The 14049-nt window shown below is 45.5% G+C and overlaps 4 pseudogenes; all 4 read right to left on the reverse strand.

Moving 5' to 3' along the window:
• Positions 1–3098: 3098 nt before the first annotated feature.
• LOC131356984 (U2 spliceosomal RNA) lies at positions 3099–3268 on the reverse strand (annotated as a pseudogene).
• A 1264-nt stretch (positions 3269–4532) lies between these two features.
• LOC131356996 (U2 spliceosomal RNA) lies at positions 4533–4739 on the reverse strand (annotated as a pseudogene).
• Positions 4740–9614: 4875 nt separating this feature from the next.
• On the reverse strand, positions 9615–9752 carry LOC131357019 (U2 spliceosomal RNA; annotated as a pseudogene).
• A 1729-nt stretch (positions 9753–11481) lies between these two features.
• LOC131355875 (uncharacterized) lies at positions 11482–12726 on the reverse strand (annotated as a pseudogene).
• Between the last annotated feature and the right edge of the window lie 1323 nt (positions 12727–14049).

Below are 14049 nucleotides of genomic sequence, written 5' to 3' on the forward strand. Positions count from 1 at the left end.
GTAAACTGACGGAGCGGGGTCAGCGGATGCTGAGGCGCATAGTGCGAAGAGGTCGCCAACTTTCTGCAGAGTCGATCGCTACAGACCTCCAAACTTCATGTGGCCTTCAGATTAGCTCAAGAACAGTGCGCAGAGAGCTTCATGGAATGGGTTTCCATGGCCGAGCAGCTGCATCCAAGCCATACATCACCAAGTGCAATGCAAAGCGTCGGATGCAGTGGTGTAAAGCACGCCGCCACTGGACTCTAGAGCAGTGGAGACGCGTTCTCTGGAGGGACGAATCGCGCTTCTCCATCTGGCAATCTGATGGACGAGTCTGGGTTTGGCGGTTGCCAGGAGAACGGTACTTGTCTGACTGCATTGTGCCAAGTGTAAAGTTTGGTGGAGGGGGGATTATGGTGTGGGGTTGTTTTTCAGGAGCTGGGCTTGGCCCCTTAGTTCCAGTGAAAGGAACTCTGAATGCTTCAGCACACCAAGACATTTTGGACAATTCCATGCTCCCAACTTTGTGGGAACAGTTTGGAGCTGGCCCCTTCCTCTTCCAACATGACTGTGCACCAGTGACCAAAGCAAGGTCCATAAAGACATGGATGACAGAGTCTGGTGTGGATGAACTTGACTGGCCTGCACAGAGTCCTGACCTCAACCTGATAGAACACCTTTGGGATGAATTAGAGCGGAGACTGAGAGCCAGGCCTTCTCGTCCAACATCAGTGTGTGACCTCACAAATGCGCTTCTGGAAGAATGGTCAAAAATTCCCATAAACACACTCCTAAACCTTGTGGACAGCCTTCCCAGAAGAGTTGAAGCTGTTATAGCTGCAAAGGGTGGACCGACGTCATATTGAACCCTATGGATTAGGAATGGGATGTCACTTAAGTTCATATGCGAGTCAAGGCAGGTGAGCGAATACTTTTGGCAATATAGTGTATAATGTTATATATAATGTTAATAATATATAATGTTATTGTTTAATAATAATAATAATAATAATATTATTATTATTATTATTATTATTATTATTAACAACAACAACAACAACAACAATAATAATAATAATAATAAAAAGAGCACTGTAGCCATAGGATAAATATGAATAGGGTTAATTGAGAGTTCAAAGTCAGTGAACTAAATTTATTTATTTAAATGTAGCTAAAATAAATTGATTGCAACCACTTAACTTAAAAAAATTGAGTAAATTCAATGAATAATTTTTTTCAGTGTAGAGGACCCAGCCAAGCCTATTTACCATTTCCAGCAGAGGACATGCCACTGTCCTTTTGCAGGCTTGAGTGTTGGGGAGTGAGATTTAAAATTTACTATTCTCAAAGACCACACTTACCTCCGGCACTGTCTCCAAGGACGTCTCTGAGGACGACCTTTCTCACATATTTCATCCTTCTTCTTGCTGCAAGGAGGGTGTGGCCTCTCTTTCTACACCATTCCCTTCAACTGGCTCCGCCTCCTTGTTTCCACCCTCCGGGTCTGGCCAGTCCCTGAGGCTGGAGGGGGTTTGAATTTCCCTCCAAAACCTCAGGGTCTGCCTCCTTCTCCTTCTCCCCAGCCAGAGCCTCATGCTGTGTGGCCATTTTGTTGGCCTTTAGCTTGTTGGCAAAGGATTTAGGACATTCTTTGAAAGAATGACCAATTTCTTTACACTTCTTTACAATTTCTGAACAAGCTTCGGCTAAATGACCCACTTTACCTCATTTCTGACAGAGTTTGGGCATGCCTTGATAGTAAATGTAGCCTCTGTTCTCGATGGCATCAATGGCAGGTATATCAGGCCCTGAAAACCACTTGGATCTTCCCATTGTTCAATGGGAACACACCAAACACAGTTCAAGATGCTGTCCTCATCCAGCACTTTCATAGGTGGGCCTTGAACCATGCAAAATCTAGCCATCGTCTTCATCAGACACTGTTTTGTTGAACATCCAGACAACCACAACTTTGTTAGAGCTGTCAGACAGTTTCTCAACAGTGAACATGGAAAACTGATCCAGAACATTTTCAGACCTACCCCAGAAATCATTCAGGAGGGAAGCAGAGTGAAATCTTACATCAAACCCTTTATACTGAGGCAGAGCCAGTATACAATTCAGGTCTACAGGGGTGAATCCTAAAGCCTTATGGACAAGTTTCCTGGAATAGTCCAGCCGAGACATCTCCAGGAGCTTTCCATTTAAAGATTTAAATTGGAAACTCGCGCTATGGTGCTTCCACATGCTGGCATGAACAGCCAACATGGTAGAGGCAACAACAGCCTAATAAATGTAAAAACACTCTAAAAAACAACAACAATAAAAGTTAAAACCACAACAAGCTACTAATTAGGTAAACAACACCAGCAAGTAAAAACAGAAATAAATACTAAAAACACTTAAAAAATTAAGAAAAAGAACAAAATTTACCTTAACTTAACTTAAATTGAGCCAGGCCCAAATTCCAAATGAGACTGATTGCAGTCTCCACAAGTTGATCTTAGCCAAAGGCCGAGTAGCGATAACCTGTTAATCCCCTTGCTTGAAGGACAGCCCATAGCCCCGCCTTCTGAGGCTTATGGAAGCCCAAATCATGGAATCGGGCCCAAATGTTGAGCTGAAAATTGGTCGGGAAATGTTGACAAGGAACAGCTGACAGTGGTGAGCACAGCCTAGTGATGATTAGCTATGGAACATGGGTGAAGAAACGTTGATGAGGAGCAGCTGACAATGCTGAGCAGAGCTATGATTAGCAAGGGAAAATGGATTGTAAGTCAGTCAGTCAGTGAGTCAGCCAGCCAGCCAGCCAGAACTAAGTAATAAAGTAATAAGTAAGTAATAAAGTAAGTCAGTCAGTGAGTAAGTAATAAGTAAGTAATGAAGTAAGTCAGTAAGTAAGCATGTAATTAGAAAGTAATAAGTAAGTAATAAACTAAGTCAGTACGTAAGTAAGCTTTTTGATTCCCTTAAGTAATAAAGTATGTCAGTATGTAAGTCAGTCAGTAAGTGATAAGTGAGTAATAAAGTGAGTAAGTCAGTATGTAAGAAATAAGAAAGTATTAAATAATGAAGTAAGTATGTAAGTAAGTAAGTTTTTATTACTTACCTTCAGAAAACAGTGCACCAAGCCTGGAAGTACTGCAATACCAGGCCGATGCGTAGAGTGGACGGAGCAAGCCACTTTTCCGGCTCCCAGCTCTAAAAATTCGTTTAATATAGAGGGCGTATCAGATATTAAACTGATAAGAACAGATACTACACTTGATCTTAGCCAAAAGGTGGTGTGGTGGCAAGTCTGCACTCTGACTTGAAATAATTAACAAACTACACATGGACAAAATGGTGCAAGTTAAAGCAAAGAGATAAGAAAGGAATTTTTTATTTTGCCACGGCAAAAGGCATCTTAAACCCAGTGCAACAAGATTACACAGCAGAGAAGCAAAGCCCTCTTTCACGGGTCCCTCTTATATAGAACTTTAGGTGCATCCTAAACCAAATGTATATGTGACCAACAGCACAAAAGACAAGATATACGATGTCCTTGCATTCCACAAGTAGAGTCGCTCCTGATAAGGACAGCCACCTGGTTAAACATCTTCCTTTCCATACACACACACCAAAGTTCAACAAAGGGTTACTTGTTCATCCATGTTACCTGTTAAAATTTCCACTGCAATGGACAGCCCATAGCCCCGCTTTCCTAGGCTTACGGAAGCCTCAATCAAGGAATTGGGGCCACTCCCAACTGTTGACCTGAATATGGGGGAGGGGGGTGTTGACGAGGACCAGCTGACAGTGGTGAGCACAGCCTGGCAATGATTAGTAAGGGAACATGGATGGGTCTTGTCACCCAACGCTGTCCCCAAACCACACTTTGTAACGAAAACACACACGACAGGTGGATCCGGAAATGACGCGAGACTTTCGGTAGAGGTTTGTTTTGAAAATGGACGTCGGCAGGAGTCTCGCTCTAAATAAATGTTAATTTATTAAAATAAATGTTGTGTCCACACTATTTTTGAAGCCATGTTGCTGCTGCTGCTTTTCTTCCTGTGACCTCAACTCTGTTGACTTGATCTCTCATTGGCTGGAGATTGTAGCTACAATTGACACCACGTGATGTCGAGTCGGCCGACTGTCCCAGATATTTAACATGCCAGATATCTGGATTTTGTCTGCGAGGTGTCAGTGACACATCAGCGAGTCTCTTTGATGCGTTGGTGAGTAGTTCACACATAAAGATTGCCGAGCGCTGATCACCCACAGATTTTCCCATGATCACAGACCGATCTGTCGGCGAGCTCATTAATTTGCAAATCGGGCTTAAATCGGACTTAAAATCCTTTAGGCGTTGTAAGTAAGTACGTCAGTCAGTCAGTCAGTCAGTAATAAAAAAGTAATAAGTGAGTAACAAAGTACGTGAGTAAGTCAGTAAGTAAGTACTAAGAAAGTAATAAGTGAGTAAGTCAGTCAATCAGTAAGTAAGTAATAAGAAAGTAATAAGTGAGTAACAAAGTAAGTGAGTAAGTCAGTAATAAGAAAGTATTGTATAAGTAATGAAGTAAGTACGTTTGTACGTACTTACTTCATTAAGTGGAGCGGACGGAGAAAGCCCCTTTTCCAGCTCCCAGCTCTAAAAATCTGTTTAATATAGAGCCCTCATATAGAGAGCATATCAGATATTAAACTGATAAGAACAGATTTTTTTTTTTTAATTTTATTGAACACTTTCAAATACAAACATCAAAAGATATTCCCACCACCAAATGAGAGCAATAAACCTCAGCAAAAAGGATTCATTAACACATTCTCTTTCAGCTTCCAGAAAAAAAGGCACAAAATATCCCACCCCACCCCCCTCCACCCACCAACACCCTCACACCTGTACTGCAACAACAGAAACTGCATGTGGACATCCCACAAAAGAAACTAAGCAAAAACATTATAACGATACAATTATAAACCAAGAACAAAAAAAATAATTCCAAATATATAGGCAAACAGTAAAGCAAACAAATTGAGGCTGAGGGAACACAAATAAGAAAAACAAGGGAAATAGACCCAGCCCTGAAAACCAAAAAAGGTCAAAGGAATATAAACCAGAGACAAAATCCCTCCCAGTCAATGTCCCGACCCTCCTCTGCCCATATCTGAGCGCCTATTCATCTGGGGCCACCATGGCGCCCCCACTACCATTACCCCTGAAAATACTCCCTCCTCTGCCCCTCCGACCCCTGCCCTCATGAAGCTGCAGAGCTGCCCACTCGACCCCTGGCATTTGGGGGTGGGTCTCACCTGACTGTGCTGCCCAGTGGTCCCTCCATCTTTTATATAACTTCCAGTGGTCCAGCACAAAGCTGTCCACCAGACACCAGTGGTGGCCACAAATAAACTTGGCCGCCTTCTGGTAGTGCCACGGGCCTTTGATAGACCGTGGTAAAGTTCCTCTCCATGGGATCACCGTTTGCAATGCAAAGCCAATCCAGAACCTTGCAAACAGCAATGACATGTGGCCCTCCGGTTCTCTGACCAGCTTGGCCAGGAAGGCCACATACATTGGCATGGTCATAAGGGGGATACACACCACTCCCCTTCCCCCCTTTTCCCACTCCGTACACATGGTGTAGCGGGCAACCTGCTCACCCCCCCCAAAAGAATGTGAACAGGGCGCGCTCCAGGGGCCTCCCTGTTACAAATGGGATAGGGAAGACAAAGGCCAGGTGGTTAAGGCCCGCGAGCAAATCAGAACATGCCGCAAGTACACTTCTGGTAAGGGAGAGGTCCCTTTTGCGCCTTTTCCTACCACCTGGAGAACCCCCCCGAGACATCAGATCTTCCAGGCCAAGCCCCTGCATACAGGACCGCGGATTTGGCATGGTTGATGCGTGCCCCGGTGGCCTCAGAAAAGGCTCCCAGGACACGCTCCACTGCTACAAAATCTTTGTCCAGACCAAGGAACAAAGTGGCGTCATCAGCGTACACTGACACCTTGGCCCTCGCTCCTCCTGCACCTGGGACATGCAGCCCCTGGAATGCAGGTTCCCTTCTCAGCTGCTCCGCCAAAGGCTCCAAGTACAAGACATAGAGCAAAGGCGACAGCGGACAACCCTGTCTCACCCCTCCTTGCTGCTTGATCAGCCCAGATCAGTGCCTGTTCACGATGACATGGCTGACTGCCCCTGCATACAGCAGTCGGACCGTGGCAACAAAGACTGGACCAAAGCCCATTCGCTCCAGGAGCATAAAGAGAAACGCGATCAAAGGCTTTCTCTTGATCCAGGTGCAGCAGTGCCAACGCTACCCGCCGTTGCTCAGCCCACACCAGTGCGTCTCTGATCAACACCAGGTTCATGCCACACATCCTCCTGGGCACCCCACAGGTCAGATCAGGGTGAACCACCTGGGCCATCACCTCTCTCAGGCGAAGAACCATCACTTTGGCCAAGATCTTGTAATTGACCGTCAGAAACATGATCGGTCTCCAATTAGCCAGATCGGTCCTTTCGCCCTTTTTGTACAAGAGGGTGATGAACCCCACCACTGCTGAAGGAGGTAGAGCTCCACCTTCCATGGCTTCCCTGTAGACAGCCAGCAGGTCCGGACCTACCAAAGGCCAGAAAGTACGGTATCATTCTACCGGTAAGCCCTCTCCACCAGGAACCACACCAGTCAGCAGGGAGAGCATAGCTCTCTCTACCTCCTCTAGGGAGATCTCTCTCTCCAAAGTCGGTGAGCTATCTTCCAGCACCCTGCCGGTGACAGCGTCCAGAAAGGCCATTGCGCTGTCGCCCCTCGTTTCTCTTACACCAAAGAGATCGCTGTAGAAGGATCTAGCCATTTCTAGCATCTCTTCGGTCAAGGTAACCACGCGAGGGCCCTGTTTCAGGCCCTCAATGTATGACCTATGCCAGCGGGTCCTCATGCTTTTAAAAAAATAGCGTGTTGGGCGCTCGTCCTGCTCTAGAGCCTCCCTGCTGGCCTGGACAAAGTGACTCCGGGCATCAGCCTCATAGTGGGCCCATAAGGCCTCACTAGCATCCCTGAGCTGCCCAGGATCTCTGTCTTGCCAGGCCTCGTACAACCTCCTGGACCACAGCTCGGCCATCTCCCTCCTCCTCCTCGTCATCTCCTGTCCCCACCAGCGGCGGTGGCGATCCTCCTCTTGAGGTCTTCCCACCACTTGATCTGAGTGGTGTACAGACCTCGCAAACGCCGCCAACTGGCGTAGAGGTGGCAAAACACCTTACAGAAGGAGGGGTCCTGCAATACGGTCATGTTCAATCCCCAAAGGCCCCTTTCGTTCTGTTGCACCTCCACCTCAATGTGCCTGATCACCATATAGTGATCAGAGGCCCAAATGGGCACCAACAAGCATGACTGCACCCGTGCCATCTCCACCACAAACAGGAGGTCAAGCCAGGCAGCATCATCTCTGGAATTCCCCCAGATATAGCCCGAGGCCTGCAACTCTCCTCCTTCTGTCTCTATATCAACATTAAAATCACCCCCAACCAACAGTATCCTGTTGGTGGAGAGAAGCGGCTCTAAGAGGCGGAAAAAGCCTCGCCTCTGCCCTGCCCTGGACGGTGCATAGACAGCTATGGCTCTCAATTTCAAGCCCCTGAATCTGCCGTCTATGCACAACACCCTCCCCGGCACTACTAAAACTGCGGCCTCTATGGTCCAGTCAAAGGAACTAAAAAGAATGCCCACCCCATCTCCCCTCCCATCTCCTACCCCCCAAACGGATGGCCCTGCTTCCCCCCCTTCAGAGAAAACCTTCTCCTCAGCCTCTGAACTTAAATGACATTCCTACAGGAACATCACGTCAAAAGAAACTGTGCGTAAACTTTAAAATGCTGCAGCCCTCTTAAGGGGCTGCCTAATCCCTCTAATATTTAAAGTGATTAATGTCAAAGAATGCATGAGTGCAAAGCAAATTCAAAAACTATGAAAACATCAATGTGACCTAACAACTAAATGCCCCAAGTCCCATGGTTCCCATTGCCACCCTTTTTCCCTCCTGTCCTGTCCGTCCCCCCAAATCCAACCCCCACCTTCCATGTCCGAACATTTCCTTCTTCTTCCTCTTTCCAAAAGCCCCCCTTTCCTGGGCACCAGTCTAGCAGGGAGCAGCATTGCCTGTTGATGCCCCTCCACCCCTGCCAACCCCCGTTCTGGCCTGCCTTGCCACAACTTGTGTTCACCCCTTCTCCTCCCTTGTCCCTTCATCCTGCTCCAAACAATCCTCCCTTAATGCGTCTACCACCCGCGCCCCCTGAGCTCCCTCCGCTTCAATCTCCCTTGTACCTGCAATGTTCTCTGCAGTCAGGAGGTCAAACTGCCATCCTCTCTCCAAAGGTGACCTCTGTATCCTTCTTTCCTCCATCACCCCCTCTGCCTCTCTGGTGCATCCACTCCCAGAGAATCTGCCGCCCTCCCCCACATCCTGTTCTGGATCCGATCCCTCATTCTCCATGCCATCTGAGAACTCCATTGAGGCCCAGTCTGGTTGCACCAGGGAGGGCAGTGACTCACCCAGGGTCAGATCTGAAGAGCCCCCCTCTGCCTGCATCGGCTGGACCTCCTTGTTAGAAGGCCCTGCTGCCTCCTCGCTCACTGGCCCACTTGGTGCCACAGGCTCTGCTGCCCCTTCGGCGAGTAATGCTTCCTCCTGCTCCCCCTTTTGCCAGGCACTGAGGGACAAGAACTCCTCAGCAAAGAGGCTGGCATAAGTCCCCTTCCTCGATGGGCACTGGCGATAGAGGTGCTCCTTGCTGCCACACAGGCTGCAGGCCTTTGGTGCCCCACACTCAGCCGCGAGGTGATCCTCCAAGCCACAGACGTGGCACCTCCATCCAGGGCAGGCTTCCTTTGCATGGCCATGGGCCCCACACTTCCAGCAGTACAGCAGCTGACCAGGGTAGTGGAGGAAACCACGGTTGGGACCGATGGAGAAGTTCCCAGGAGGGTGGACAAGTTCCCCGGAGGGTGGACAAGGCCCCCCCGGAGCAGCCGGAACCATCTTCAGCCTGTCGAGGAACCTACGCTTCCCATTCCAGATGCCGAAGCGCCCACACAACTTCTCCCCTGCGGAGACAGACAAGCAGTACCACGCCAGGAAAGTCCTGAAGACCTCGTCTGCCACGAAGGGATTGTAGACATGCACGGTGATGGGGACCTCATCCATAGCGAACAGCAGAACCAGCCGAAAACCACCTCCTCCTCCCTGAGCTGAGGGCACCAGTCGAAGAAGGCAGAGCAGTCAGTGAAGGCAGCAAAGGTGATGTCCAAGAACCCAGAGGAACAAAAAACCTGTAGGCAAAGGACCTTGGAGGGAGCCAGTCTGCTAAAGTAAGTAATAAGAAAGTAATAAGTGAGTAACAAAGTAAGTCAGTCAGTCAGTCAGTAATAAAGTGTCAGTCAGTAAGTAAGTAATAAGAAAGTAATGTGAGTAACAAAGTGAGTAAGTCACTATGTAAGTAATAAGAAATTAATAAGTCAGTAACAAAGTGAGTAAGTCAGTAAGTAATAAGAACGTAATAAGTGATTAACAAAGTGTGTAAGTCAGTAATAAGAATGTATTAAGTAATGAAGTAAGGTTTTTTTTTCTACTTTTTTACATCAGAAAACGGTGCACCAAGCCTGGAAGTACTGCAATACCAGGCCGATGCATGGAGCGGATGGAGCAAGCCCCTTTTCCAGCTCATACAGAGGGCGTATCAGATATTAAACTGACAAGAACAGATTTTCTTTTCAAAATTTTTATTGTCACCATTACATCTTCACATTTTCCTTTCTTTTCCACTTTCAAACAAACTGCACATATTGCAATCAATAAAATCATGATTAAATAATGCCTGTGGGTGCAAATGTCCATAAGCATTTGCCAATGCCGTTGATGAATTAATAAAAAAAAAATGAATAAAATACATTAATAAAAAGAAGGAAAGAAAAGAATAAATAGGTGTATATATAAAATTCCCTTGTTCAGGATCATGTGTGAGTCTCTACCAGGGACTCACCGGAGATCCGTTCACTCCGGCCCGCTGCTCCCGTAGCCGTAGTTGCTGAGGGCACATCTTGCACATTGCAACTGGATCCTGGATTTCCTGACTAGGAGACCTCAGTCAGTCCGGATCGGGAACAGTATCTCCAGCACCACCACACTGAGCACTGGAGCTCCTCAGGGCTGTGTGCTCAGTCCATTGCTGTTCACTCTGCTGACTCACGACTGTGCAGCAATGCATAGCTCCAACCACATCGTCAAGTTCGCCGATGACACAACCGTGGTGGGTCTCATCAGTAAGAACGACGAGTCAGCATACAGAGAGGAGGCGCAACATCTAACAGCCTGGTGCAGAGCCAACAACCTCTCCCTGAATGTCGACAAGACCAAAGAGATGGTTGTTGACTTCAGGAGAGCACAGAGTGACCATTCTCCGCTGTTCATCGACGGATCCTCGGTGGAGATCGTCAAGAGCACCAAATGCCTTGGTGTCCATCTGGCAGAGAACTTCACCTGGTCACTCAACACCAGCTCCATCACCAAGAAAGCCCAGCAGCGCCTCTACTTCCTGAGGAGGCTGAGGAAAGCCCATCTCCCTTCCCCCATCCTGACTGTGTTCTACAGAGGGACCATCGAGAGCATCCTGAGCAGCTGCATCACTGCCTGGTTTGGGAACTGCACCGTCTCGGATTGCAAGACCCTTCAGCGGATAGTGAGGACAGCTGAAAAGATCATTGGAGTCTCCCTCCCCTCTATCACGGACATTTACACCGCACGCTGCATCCGCAAAGCTCAACAACCTCAACAACCAGGACTGAACTGTTCTACACTCTCTCACACACACTCTCACTCAGGACTGAACTATATACAACTCTCTGTCTCTCTCACACACATATACACACACACTCTCTCTCTTGACTGTGTGGACACATACACATAATTTATATTGTGCATTACTTATTGCATGACCTCTACCTGTCATCTGCTGCTATAGTTATATTTATATTTATATTTGCACTACCTCAACCACTGCTATTGTATTTATGCACAATATTTTTGCACAATATTTTTTTTACATCATTTCATTTTATCTTATTTTATTTCACTTACATTCCATTACACATGTTCTTTTCTTTCTTTTTTGGCGCTAAGTGTCCTGTGTTCTTTTTGTGTTTTCTTTCTTGTCTTTTGTACTGTCTTGTCTATGCTCTGTTTGCACCTAGCTGCACACTGTTCACTTTACGTGGCTAAGACAAACTTCTGTCCTAGCTCTGTGGTGTTGTTTTTTTTGTGTTGAACTCTTTGTTGTTGTAGGTTTATGTAGCACCAGGTCCTGGAGAAACGTTGTTTCATTTCACTATGTACTGCATCAGCTATATGTGGTTGAAATGAAATAAAGCTTCTTGAATCTTGGATCTATGGGTGGACAGGGTTGGTGGCAGCGCGACCCTGCAACTACGACGTGCTGTACCCCTGCAGCATTGACCTCACCATCTGCTCGCTTGCGTGGAGGGAGACACGCGTTTCCCCACCAGCAAGTTTCTGGTAGTCCAGATAGCATCTTTTATAATATTGAGGGTGAGCCAGAGCTGAGCGAATTGTTCAGAGGTCAAGTTCTTCAAACACTGGCCCACTCCGAGGATGGCGAGCTTGTAGTCTATCTGGACCCCACCTGCTGACAGGCTCGGGAAATACAGGGGGCCTGTCACAGCCCACTGGTCCTGCGCTGCACCACACTCCCAGAGCAGGTGTCGCACAGTTTCTGGGGCATTGCACGTGAGATGTGGGCAAATGGGGTTTGTGGCCAGTCCCCAAGAGTGCATAGCCACCCTGACCGGAAGGATCTCATGAGCCACCATCCACGACAGATCCCTGTGCCTGTTCTGGAGAGCAGGGTGGGCGGCGTTCTTTCAAACTTGTTTGGCCTCACCTATTGTGAGTCCTGCGACTGGACTCACTGGTTCTTTATCCTGCACAAGAGACATCAAGGATTTATAATTAGTTAAAATGGTGATGCCTTGCTGCTCTAAAAGGTGTGCTTTTAAGAACCTCTTGATCAAACTGTACTCTTTAGGTAAGGTAAAAGACACTGGACATTTCAAATCAACTGGTAAAATCTTTAAAACTCATAAGTAAGAGCCCATCCAGAATCTTGTCATGGCCACAGTCTTGTTCTCTCTGGATGGGTTCATGGCATAGCTGATGTGCAGGGCGGTGAATCTGCTGCCTAAAAACAGGTGGGGGTCTGGAAGGCCTTTGCCGCCGTTTTCCGGTCTTGATGACACCTCTCTTCAGTCTTTCCCACTTGGACCTCCACATGAAGTAAAACACTGACCGCTCCAGGTGTAGGATAAATGTCCTAGGGGGGTAAAAATAGAACACACAAGTAAAATCAGAGGTAAGATTTTACTGCTTTAAAAATTAAAACCTTACCTTTGATGGTCAGCTGTCTTAGTCCCCAGAACCCCAGTCTTTGTCTAACTTTCCCTAACAGGTCAGACCAGTTTCCCCGTCCTCCACCCTCTGTCAAATTTAACACCTAAAATTCTCAATTCCAATTTAAAAGTCAGATCCAGTCCTCCTGTGTCCACGTCACCCCATGGCCCAAAGAGCACAGCCTCAGATTTACTCCTGTTGAGCTTGGAGCCTGAGGCTAGGCCATACCAGTCCGTCAAGTCCATTGCTCTCCGTACGGATAAAACATCAGTTGCTAAAAGGGTTATATCGTTCATACATAAAAAGCTTTAAAGGTGCGTTTCAAAAAATTGAAAATTAAAAATTAATAATAATAAATTAAACCATTACACTAATACAAAAACATTGAACCGAGTTTCATCAGACTGGGGTGTAGAAATTTTGAGAAGTCAGTGATAAAATAAATAATCATAAAGTAGATGGACGTGACGATAAGTGGCTGATTTAGAAAACAAGAAAGTAGCCGGTGAGAGTGATTACAATGTAGTATCACAACATTTAATCCATTTCTTTAAACACAATCCATTTGATCAGGTCATTAAAAGAAGTTATTTTTCTTGATAAATAAACCCAGGTATGCTCTGCCTTCTGTGTTCAACTGTTTCTAGAACACAATAAGTATAAGTAGGCATGATTATTAGGGGTGTAAAGATACATGTATTCGTCCCGAACTGTCACGGTACAGGCGTCACGGGACAGGGGTCACGGGACAGGCATCATGGTCAGTGTTGGGAAGGTAACTTTGGAAATGTAATAGGCTACAGATTACAAATTACCCTGTTTAAATTGTAATAAGTAGTGTAACTTTTCGATTACTTTATAAAAGTAAAGTAACTGATTACAGGGTAACACTTTATAATAACTGCATACTATTAAGCATTAGTTAAGCATGAGTACATACTTTATTAATCATTTACAAAGCATTCCTTCTATATTAATACTCATTAGCAAGCAGTTTATTAATGTTGTCATAAATGCTTTATTCATGATCAAAAAGCATATATATATATATATATATATATATATATATATATATATATATATATATATATATAATGTGCTTGATAATAGCATTTACATACTTTATTAATGATCAATTTATATATTTTACAATAAGTATTAAATTACATATAAACCATTTATTAAGGGGATATCAGTGGTTTATAAGATCATTTGAAAAGTGTAAGTAAATGATTAATAAACAATGTAAATGTACATTTATACATTAGATGTACTGTTAATGAGTACTAATAAATGCTTTATAAACACATATTCTAAATATAAATCATGATTAATTCAGGTACATAAAAACCATTTACTAGTTGTTAGTTAACTATTTTTGTGAGCTCATCTAAAGCGAGGACTATCTATGCCTTATAAAGCAGTTGCAAAGGAGATTTAAAGGCTCAGTTATTTTCTCAACAGAAAAAGGAAACAAACACAGCAAAGAGTGATAGAGTACATAGAAATATTTATTTCTAGATGCACAAAATAAGCAAGAAAATGAGCACAAAAACAAATTTGCAAATTCTACATTTCAAACTGAAGACTCACAATTAGCAGAGATAGAAAAAACAAAT

This window comes from Hemibagrus wyckioides, linkage group LG07 (genome assembly GCF_019097595.1).
Source record: "Hemibagrus wyckioides isolate EC202008001 linkage group LG07, SWU_Hwy_1.0, whole genome shotgun sequence".
NCBI classification, from domain to species: Eukaryota; Metazoa; Chordata; class Actinopteri; order Siluriformes; family Bagridae; genus Hemibagrus; species Hemibagrus wyckioides.